This window comes from Elephantulus edwardii, unplaced genomic scaffold, assembly GCF_000299155.1.
Source record: "Elephantulus edwardii isolate Elephantulus edwardi_28Jun2011 unplaced genomic scaffold, EleEdw1.0 scaffold00357, whole genome shotgun sequence".
In the NCBI taxonomy this organism is placed as follows: Eukaryota; Metazoa; Chordata; class Mammalia; order Macroscelidea; family Macroscelididae; genus Elephantulus; species Elephantulus edwardii.
Window position 1 is genome coordinate 1,209,041 of NW_006400107.1, and position 11,640 is coordinate 1,220,680.

An 11,640-nucleotide genomic window follows, 5' to 3' on the forward strand; every position below is an offset into this window, starting at 1 on the left:
AGCTAGGGATTTTGCTCATTTCTTCATGTGCTTGTTACCCATCTGAATGTCTTCTTCGGTGAAGATTTTGTCTTAAAATGTTAATAGCCTTCTTTCCCTGTACCAGCTTACTATTAAAGATAAATTTTTTAAACCTGTAAAGAAATATTAAACTTCTCTGTTAAGCTGAATTATTTTCCTATCATTTTCTTTTTATATCTAAACTCCTTGCATTTTTATTTTAAAAACACTTGTTATCAAAAGTAAATGCTGAAACAATAGAGGCCGCGCGCGCCATACGAACGCCGGCAGCTTCCCCGCTCCTTCCGCAACGCTATATTCCGGGCTCTCTCCCGGCTCGCCTGCCCGCCTGTCCTCCATGGCCGACAAGGAAGCAGCCTTTGATGACGCCGTGGAAGAACGTGTGATTAACGAGGAATACAAAATATGGGAAAAGAACAACCCGTTTTTTTATGATTTGGTGATGACCCACGCTCTGGAGTGGCCCAGCCTAACTGCACAGTGGCTTCCAGACGTAACCAGACCTAAAGGAAAAGATTTCAGCATTCATCGACTTGTCCTGGGAACACATACATCAGATGAACAGACCCACCTTGTGATAGCCAGTGTGCAGCTTCCTAATGATGATGCTCAGTTTGATGCCTCCCACTATGATAGTGAGAAAGGAGAATTTGGAGGTTTTGGCTCAGTCAGTGGGAAGATTGAAATAGAAATCAAGATCAACCATGAAGGAGAAGTAAACAGGGCTCGTTGTATGTCCCAGAACCCTTGTATCATTGCAACTAAGACTCCATCCAGTGATGTTCTTGTTTTTGACTACACGAAACACCCTTCTAAACCAGACCCTTCTGAAGAGTGTAACCCAGACTTGCGTCTCCGTGGACATCAGAAGGAAGGCTATGGACTTTCTTGGAACCCAAATCTCAGTGGGCACTTACTTAGTGCTTCAGATGATCATACCATCTGCCTATGGGATATCAGTGCTGTTCCAAAAGAAGGAAAGGTGGTAGATGCAAAGACCATCTTTACTGGACACACAGCCGTAGCTGAAGATGTTTCCTGGCATCTGCTGCATGAATCTCTGTTTGGATCAGTTGCTGATGATCAGAAACTCATGATCTGGGATACTCACTCGAACAACACGTCAAAACCAAGCCACTCAGTTGATGCTCACACTGCTGAAGTGAACTGCCTTTCTTTCAATCCTTATAGTGAATTCATTCTTGCAACAGGATCAGCTGACAAGACTGTTGCTTTGTGGGATCTGAGAAATCTGAAACTCAAGTTGCATTGCTTTGAATCACATAAGGATGAAATATTCCAAGTTCAGTGGTCACCTCACAATGAAACTATTTTGGCTTCCAGTGGTACTGATTGTAGACTGAATGTCTGGGATTTAAGTAAAATTGGAGAGGAACAGTCCCCAGAAGATGCAGAAGATGGACCACCAGAGTTACTGTTTATTCATGGTGGTCACACTGCCAAGATATCTGATTTCTCCTGGAATCCCAATGAACCTTGGGTGATTTGTTCTGTATCAGAAGATAATATCATGCAAGTGTGACAGATGGCAGAGAACATTTATAATGATGAAGACCCTGAAGAAAGTGTGGATCCAGAAGGACAAGGGTCCTAGATATATCTATGCTTGTGATTTTAGACACCCCTTTTTTCTCTCAACCGCAAGACTGATTTTAACACTGGTTTCAAAACAAGAGTGTGTTTGACTGTCCCTTTTATGGCATAAAAAATGCTATTAGCCCATAAGGTATTTTCTAAATGTTAACTGAGAGACTTGATTTAGCAAAGCCACAGACTTATATTTAAATTTTCTTCAGGAATTTTCTAGAAACAAACCCAGGACTAAAGTAGACAGAAAAGGGAATGAATATATGTGTGTGGTTATTTTTCTTCTTAATGCTATAATCTCAAGTTTTCAGACTCATTTAAGTAAAGGCTAGAATGGGTAAGGATTAGAGCCAAGTGAGGTTGGTGTCTGAGCCTTGAAGTGTAATACTGCAGGATGTCAGTTTTATTCAGGAAATGGGAGATTTGAGACATGTAGATTCCTACTTTAAAATCTTTACACCTGAACTTGCCATGATGCACATTTTCCTATATAGAACAGTCTCCTATTTCTTAAGCCAGAACTTTATTCTACATGTTCCTCTTTCTCATGTACTTTTGCTTGTTAGTGTATTTCTTAAACTGATTTCATATTATTTCTTTCCTTTCTGTGAAATGGTTGGTATTTTGATGTTGTTTTTTTAACTTGGGACCACCAAGTTGTAAAGGTATATGTTTTTACCTGACAGTTATACCACAGGTAGACTGTCCAGTTAAGTTGAGAAGAGTGAATCAATAGCTGTTATTTGTTTAAAAAAATAAATTAATCCTGGACAAAGAGTTGCTTTTTTTTAGAAGTTAGTCCTTGATCACTAGTTTGGCACCATCTCCCTTCTCGGTGACTGTTTCACCAGCAGGCCTATTACTCTCCTTGACTAACTGTGTAAGTGCTTATAACGGAATAAATTGCTTTTCTACAGAAAAAAAAGTAAATGCTAAAATTGTTTTTCACCCCGATGTTTACAATAGTATTCTAAAAAATATTCTTTCCTTGATTCACAGTTACCTAGTTCTCCTCTATCTCCAGTCATACTTATGTACCTCTTATTCTGAGCTGTACATACAGTAACTAATCATACATATCTTTTAAACAATTCTTTCCTTTATGTGTTCCAATGCAATGGTCATTGTCTATCCATTCTTGTCCTATTCCCCTCTCAACTCCCCATGTCAGACCTGCTTTATAACAGTGATAGTTATAGCATTTGTCCTTTTGTAACAAGAATTTATCATTCAGCATAATGGCCTCCAAGTTCCCATTCTGGATAGTGTTTTACAAGTTCATTATTGTTCGGTAATATGTAGCATTCCATTGCATAAATATATCATATCCTTAAAATACTTCCTAGCCCAAAAGCTGAATAATAAACAAAAATTATTCCAAAACTTAAGACTTACCAATAAAAGTATACTTCTACATCCAGTACTACCCAATCCCTACACTCTAATAATCCAAGTACCCCCAAAGTCTATTTCTTAGTATTAAACAGTATATTCTTTACTATATCTCTCCACTGACTCTCATCCTTCATTTGTCTTTAAATTAACCCAGAAACACTGAGAATCAGTCAATATAATTTACAAAAAAAACCATTTTAGCTAAGTTGTTCTAATGAATTTAATCTAATAAAAGTATGCCATTGTTGAGTTGTTGTTATGTGCCATTGAGTCGCTTGTGACTCATAGCGACTCTATGTATAACAGCCCTAAACTTTGCTCTGTCCTGTGCCAATCGCCCTGTCTCCGATACACCCATCCCGATTACCTCAGTCACTGAATCAATCCACCTCATAGTGGGCCTTCCCCTCCTGCACTGTCCGTCTACCCTACCAAGCATGATGTCCCCCTCCAAGGACCAGTCCCTCCTTACAACATGTTCTATGTTAGATGAAGTCTCAGAATTCTTGCCTCCAAGGAGCCTCCTGGTTTAACCCTCTCAAGGATGAATCTGTTTGTTTTCCTAGCAGTCCATGGTACCCTCAATACTCTTCTCCAGCACCACAGCTCAAAAGCATCAATTCTCCTTCTATCCTCCCTAGTCATTGTTCAACTCTCAACAAGTGATTGCAAAGATCATGGCCTGTATGAGACCCATTGCTCTTCAGAACTTTGGAAAGGTCCCTAGCAGCAGACTTTCCCATTGCAATACGTCTTTTAATTTCTTGTTATATATTAAGGCAGTTCCTATACAAAATTTTTAGCATATAATATCTGTTCTTCAAACTCATACAGAAGTAAGTTATCTTTTAAACACTCAAAACTTCTTCAAATATAATTAAAGCTTCCATTCCTCCTCAAATCCTCATTATCAGGCCTATTGTCCTAGGGCACATACCTGTGTAAAAAATCACCCCTCCCCACCCCTCTTATGTCTTTCCAAAAAACCTTTTCCTCCTTGAAAAATTCTCCTGAGTTCATACTTCTGTAAAGTTTATATCCAAATTCCTTCCCCCTTAATTAACTCATACTCCACAACTACCAAAAAACAAACCTATAGAAAGCTTCCATCATCCCAACCTACTTCATACAATGAACTCTTACTCAGTCTAGCATCACCAAACCTGACCTAAACTCACTCTGCTTTCTACTCAAGGAAAAAACCAGATCTCTCTTCCATTACTTAATACAATCTCCCTGCAATATCAAAGTCAGCACTGAGTTTTGTTACAAACCACCCCATCAGTCCATCTCTTTCTAAATCACCCAACTAAAAAGTATTTAAGTACCTCTTTCAGGTCATACGAACTGGAAGTAGACCAGTTCGACTTACCTCTTCAAAGTCAACTTCTAAAGATGCCTGAAAGCAGAAGCAGTCTTTTCTTTCCTGTGGACTCAGCTTCTAACCCTGCTTGCTGACCAAACCAACTCCAAACTAATACCTGTCCCTTTAACCTGACAGGGAATGGCAAAGGAAATCCTAACAAAGGAGATCAATCAGAACTGTTTTTTACAAAGGTATGTGACAGTGGCAATATAAAAATAAAAACAGACTCTCAAGGAAAAGACAAACAAGGTGGCCAGAGAAAGAAGTCACCATACACCTATTGGAAGGATGCCCCACCATCTGTGTAAACCCCACTCTCCACTGGCAAAAAAAATAATAATAATTAAAAAAAAAATATATATATACCCTTTTGTAAGATGAAAATGGGGGGTCTATCTGTTCATAGTCTCTTATGAACATCTAATGAACCTCTATTTCTTTCTCTTGTTCTCACCTAGTATTAGTGTATTTCTTATATGTCCAAGTCAGAACTTTCTAGTCCTTACTCAAAGAGGTCCCTGGACCTCTTTTAGAAATCATCCCCTTGGTGTTTTGGGAGCTTGGTCCAGGAAAGAATTTCTGAGGACTCCTAACCATTAAGGACCCTTCTACTGGTGAGTTTTCATGCTTCTCTGCTTCCATGCTTCTAAGCCTGGCCCTTTGAATTCTACTTCCTCTATAAATTGGGATTCTTCATCTGCCAAAGTCTCAGTGGGTGATCGGTAGCCAGTCTCCTATGAGATACGGAGATTGCTCCATCAGTTCCCTTGTAATGGTCCCATCAGTGGGTGTACTGACTGGGGGAATATACTGGTGCTCCATTTCTCACCGAGGGGCTTCTCTGCCCCTGAGATGGCAGCAAACACCTAATATCTTTTCCTTTGGGCTCACTCAGGGTGTCTGATTCCTTCATGTGGTCATGGGGGTGGGGTGACTCTTGGTAACACTCATTGGGAAATAGAAGGCACATTGGGGGATGGAGGAATCTGTGCCCAGTTCTTTGAACAAAAAACAGACACAAGTCACCCAAGCAGTACATCAAGCCCAGCTAGAACATCTTGGGGTTCAAAGACTCAAGATCTTAAAATTCTGATTCTTTCACTTCTGTAGTTTGTCTCTGCATTCTTGTTCCCTCTGGCTCAAGCTGTTAAACTAGGTGTGGTCTGTCTCTCACACTCTTGTTTGTGTTTTGCTTTTCTTACTCCCAATGCTGAGGCCAGAGTCCCTGCCTTCCTATGTACCAAGAACGGTTTTGCCTTTTGGTGCATCTGCATATTTACTGACCTGAGATCCCCTGAAACAGTCTTGATTTTGCAAGACATAGTTTGGATGGGGACTCTTAAAGAATTTGTTGTTGTTGTTGTTGTTGTTGTTAAGTGTCATCGAGTCGTTGGCGACTCATAGCGACCCTATGAACGAAAGTCCTCAACACTTGTGTGACTTTCATCCTTTCTCTAGGTTCATAGGATTTCCAGAGGTAAGTTATTATGAAAGTGAATGCCACTCCTGCTTCCAAGTTAAAAAAATTAGGCAGATTTATAGAGGTTAAACTGTGACACTGATGTGTCAAATGCGTTAATTGTTGGCTACCCAATGTGGGCAGAGAGTGGGGTGGAGCTCCCCGATTAAAACAAGCTTGGAAGGAGGAGTGGCATCCACTTCCATAATAGCTTGCATCCAGAAACCCCATGAACCTGGAGAGAGGATGAAAGGCACCCAAACATCGAAGACTCTTCTTCTTAGGGTCGCTACGAGTCGCCTACAACTCGATGGCACTTAACAACAACAACACCGTCATGTATGGTTTTGAAAAAAACATCATGAGAGTCCATGTTCTCTTTAGTATGGTAGATTTAAATAATTGTAGAAACAAACAGTTTTCTTCTGAACTCTGAGAAATTTATAGAGTTTTGGAATATTACTACTATTTTTTTAATTAAAAGATTGAAGAGTTTTGTTTTCTTTCTCCTGTTCTGATGGGATGCATAGAACTATTAGAGCTGGTAGACACTGGGCCAATAATTTGCATGCTACTAACCCCAACCTAGCAGACAGAGCTCAGGCATACCCCAAAATAAACATACTTTGGAACTATCAATTAGTAGGAAGAGGTAGAGGTAACAGGAGCAGCTAGAGATTACATGCAGATTTATTTCATAGAGGGAATGAGAAATATTTCAGCAAAGTCTGTAAACTATTTTAAGTTTGTAAAAATAACGCAAGATAAGAAAAGAGAACCCCATAGCTCTTAGGAACAGGCTAGGTGACAATGCAGAAATTTACTAACTTGGACCCTGAGTCTCATGAGGGAGGGATAGTGATAGTGGTTGGTGGCCTTGAACCACATGCTTTCAGGATTGTAGCACAGCTTCTTGCCACTAGGCTACCAGAGCTCCCTAGATAAGACACAGATTATTAGACTAACAGGTATGGCACCAGAGGTAAAACCTCATATTGAAAATCACAAAGAAGGAAAAATAACAGACACTAGTTATTGGAACATGGAATGTGAGAAGTAAGAATGTAGAAGAATTAGACATTGATAAGGAAGAAATGGAACACATAAATAGTGACATACTAGGCCTTGGAAAAATGAGATGTATTGGCATGTTACATTTTTAATCAGATAATCACATGACCTACTCCACTGGAAATAATAAGGTGAGGGGAAACAGGGTCACATTCATAGTTAAAAATAATTTCCAACCATCACAAGAACATGAAAACAGCTCAAATGTCCAACCACAAATGAATGGATTGAGAAATTATGGTACATTCACACAATGGAATACTATGCAGCATGCAGGAGCAATAACTTTATAAATTATTGCTTAACTTTGGAGGGACTAGAGAGCTTTATGCTGGGTGAACTGAGTCCCACAAGGATAAATATTGTATAAGACTGTTAATGTAGAATTTTGATAAGTATCCAGGAGGGGTCGGAGAGGTTGGAAGCAGATGTACATGGGGAAGAGGGGATTGATTAATTATTAGCTTGTATAACTTGATGGGAGAGGGTGAGAGAAATTGAAATAATTTGTTTGAATATGTATTAAAATTTTGTAAATAAACTAGTGAAAGAAATCATTTCTAGATCCTTCTTAAAATACAGGCGAGCTCTGGCGGCCTACTGGCAAGAAGCTGCACTGCAATCCCAGAAATGAGTGGTTCAAATCCACCAGATGTTTTGCTGGAGAAGGAGGAAAAATCTTCTCCTGTACCAGTCAAATCTGATTTGACGGTATACACACATATAAAAAATTAAAAAAATAAAATAAAATACAATGCTGCGACAGGATAATATCCATACACATACAAAAAAAATCTGTTAATACTACTATCATTCAAATATATGCACCAACAACCAGAGCCAAAGAAAAGGAAATAGATGATTTCTACAACTTTTGCAATTGGAAATTGATTGAACATGCAACCAAGATGCAATAATAATGAATGACTGGAGTGCAAAAATTGGGAATAGGGGGAAAGAATCAGTAGTCAGGAAATACAGACTTGATGATAGAAATGAAGCTGGAGATAGAATGGTAGGATTTTGGGCAATCAATGATTTATTCATTGCAAATACCTTCTTTTCAGATACATTTTATAAAAAACACAAACATCTATTATATACATGGACTTCCCCTGATGGACTACACAGCAATCAGATTGATTATATTTATGGAAAGAATCATTGAAGAAGCTCATTATCTACTGTGAAAATTAGGCCAGGTGCTGATTATGCAACAGATCATCAACTGCTCATATGCAAGTTGAACCTGAAGTTAAAAAAAAATGAAATCAAACCCACAAAAACCAAATTTTTACCTTGAGTCTATCCCACCTGGATTGTAAAACCATCTCAAGAACAGGTTTAAGGCCTTGAATGAACTGAGGAAGAATACCATTCATGAAGAATGCAAAAGGTCGTTACAAAGACAGAGGAGGGGAAAAAAGACCAAGATGGATGTCAGAAGAGATTCTAAATTTTGCACTAGAACACCAAGAAGACAAAACAAAAGGAAGAAATTAAGATGTTAAGGAGCTGAATAGAAGATTTCAACGGGCAATTTGGGAAGACAAAACAAAGTATTATAGTGAAATGTACAAAGACTTGGAGGTGGAAAATCAAAAAGGACAAACCCTCAAAATTCAAGCCTCGACTTCCAATACTTAAGGATGCTGTTAATATTGAATGACCCAGGAAGCCTCAAAAGAAGATGAAATGAGTCCACAGAGTCACTATAACAAAAAGAACTGGCTGACACAGAAGAATTTCACGAGACAACATATGATCAAGAAACAATGGTGATAAAGGAGGAAGTTCAGGCTACCCTGAAGGAATTGCCAAAAAACAAGGTCAAACAAGGTCCCAGGAACTGATGGCATGCTAAGTTAAACTTTTCAACAAACTGATAATGCCCTGGACATGCTCACCAGGTTGTGCCAAGAAATCTGGAGGACAACTACCTGGCCAACTGACTCGAAGAGATTCATATTTCTTCTCATTCTGGCATCCTAGCCATGTTCAAAGAATATGAGCAAGCAATTCACTAAAGAGAAGAGACAGCTGGTCCAGTGGTAAGAAGCTCTGTGGCCTCCCACAAGGAGATCTTCACAATTCCTCTTTTCCCACTCATCAGTTGAGAGGACATGTCCTAGGAGAAGATTGTAAACCTGATTTTATACATATGCCCCCAAACAAGAAAGTTAAATATCACCTCACCCTGTCATTGTTTTTGATTGTCTTTGAGTCCAGCACGACTCAAAGTAACCCTAGGAACAAAACGCCTGAAGCTCCTTTACAACTTTCGACGTTGAGTTGGAGGTGTTTCCTACCACCTCTGTAACAGCAACAGCAATAACGTCCAATCTAGTATAAGAGATTATCCCCTGTTTTGGTCCACCTCAATACTGATAATAGTCTGATAATAGTCCATCTTTCATTTCACAAATCACCCAGCAGGTAGCTGAAGCTTTAGGGATAACCTGGAATCTTCATATTCCCTATCTCTCTTAGTTATCCAGAAAGGTGAAGAAAGTTAAAAGCTTAATTAAATCACAGCTAACCAAACTGAGGGTACCATGAACTGCTAAGAAGACAAACAGGTTCATCCTGGACAGGATTAAACCGGGCTGCTCCTTGGAGGCAAGGATTCCGAGGCTTCATTTGACATACTTAGGTCATGTTGTAAGGAGAGACCGGTCCTTGGAGAAAGACATCATGCTTGGGAGAGTGGAGGACAGGCACAGGAGGGGAAGGTCCTCTATGAGGTGGATTGATTCAGTGACTGGGGCAACCAGGATGAGTGTGTCGGAGACAATGAGATTGGCACAGGACAGAGCAGAGTTTAGGGATGTTGTACAGAGGGTTGCTATGAGTCGCAAGCAACTCGAGGACACATAACAGCAACCAAACTTGTCATATAACTGCAACAGCCTTGTACAAAACTGTCCCCATAGCTTTTGATTCATATACGTGCCTGTCCCTAAAGTATCTCTTTTCTTAGTCCTTTCGAACTTATGTATGGTCACCTGTATCTTTTAGGCAGGTTTTCCAATTCAGGTTAAGTCTCCTGATTGTTGTTGTTGTTGTTGATTGTCATCGAGTCGAGCACAATTCATAGCAACTTTATGAACAAAAGACCTAATGCCTTTCCATGACTATCATCATTTCCCCAAGTTTCCTGGTTAGGTGACTATATTACTGTTCTCAGTCTCAAGACAATTCCTTTGAGAGCATGCTAACCAAGTCCTACCTAAGTCCCATACAGGACCTCCTTGCACTCAGCCCCTATCCCCGGAGACTGGTTTCTGCATAAAATACCGAATCCCTTGAATCTGTGTCCTAAATGAACAGATCATTTTCATGTATTCTTAATCACTCCCACAGCTGTGAAACTATTTGGCAAAGCTCCATGGTTCCATGTCTCCAGGATTAAGAAGACCCAAGCTTCCTTCTTTCCCCCAGCCTTGAATCTTCCCTGCAACCAAGACAATTCATCACCAAAATATGCCTGCTCTCCTATGGTACCCACCAAAGTCAAATTAACAAAAATCACAGAAGAAACAGAGACAGACTGTAAATAAATTTTCCATGAGCCTTCTTCATTACATTTGTCTCACCTGCTGATATTAGTTCTTAGTTGAAACACACCTAAAAGACCTTTACTTTTTTCCGGTCTCTGTAAATTCCTTTTCCTCACTTCTCTTCTGGGTCCAAGACCACCATTTACAAAATGTTCTTCTCAATTTTCACCACTGAATGAAAATCACTAATGAAATCTCTTTTTTTGCTTAAGTCATAGAGCCACATCTTTTTGAATTACAAAAAAGTCAGGAAAACCTATATAACTAACCACAGGATGGTGGAATACACCTGTAAGCCTGCAAGACATCTAAAATATCTTAAAAACCAAAATCCATGAAAAAATGGGCTTCTGTTTTAATGTTAATATTTGGTTTTACAACATTTGTGGTCCTTGTTCTAGTGTTCACTTGCTTCCTTCCCCTATGCAAAAGTGGCTATTTGTCATATTATTAAAAATCCATTTTCTAGCCCTCACATTCTAAACTCTGATCTTTACTATGGACCGTATCTCCCCAAGGTTACTTTTCCCCTCTCTTATAGTTCTCCACCTACCTTGGTCCAACTCAGCTCACCCCCTCCTTGTTCTCAAACCTGCTACTCTGTCTTAACCCATTTACACTCATCTTGCTACAAGTCCCCTACCCTCTGTGCATTAGGTAGGTGCACTCTCTGGAATGGACAGCTAGTAGCTTCTAGTACCTCCAACTCCAAGACTTGCCATGGGCATACAGGACAAACCAAGTGTTAGATCTACTGTACTCATCATGGCTTAAGTGATGGGAGAGGAAGGAGTCCAGGACAAAGCTGGACAAAAAAAAAAAAACCAAAGCAAGAGAAAGTGATATGGGTTTGGTTTTTTTAATTATTCTTTGAGTGTTTGAAGTATGCAATTCCACTGTCTTCTTGCTCCCATGGGCAAAGGGGATTTGTGGGTCAGAATTAATAAGACTGGCTCAGGACAAGGATAGGTTCAGTATAGGGTTGCTATACATCACAGACGACTCAATGGCATGTAACATACTATGACAGGCTTGGAGGCAAGAGTGGCATCCACTTCCTAAATAACATGCCTCCAGAAACTCCATGAACATTGAAAAATGTTGATAGTTGTAGAGAGGCTTCAGACTTTTTGTTCATAGGGTCACTATGAGTCATGCTT

The 11,640-nt window shown here is 39.6% G+C and overlaps 1 pseudogene; it reads left to right on the forward strand.

The window, feature by feature from the left end:
* Nucleotides 1–358: 358 nt before the first annotated feature.
* On the forward strand, nucleotides 359–1,636 carry LOC102858608 (annotated as a pseudogene).
* The last annotated feature ends 10,004 nt before the right edge of the window (nucleotides 1,637–11,640 follow it).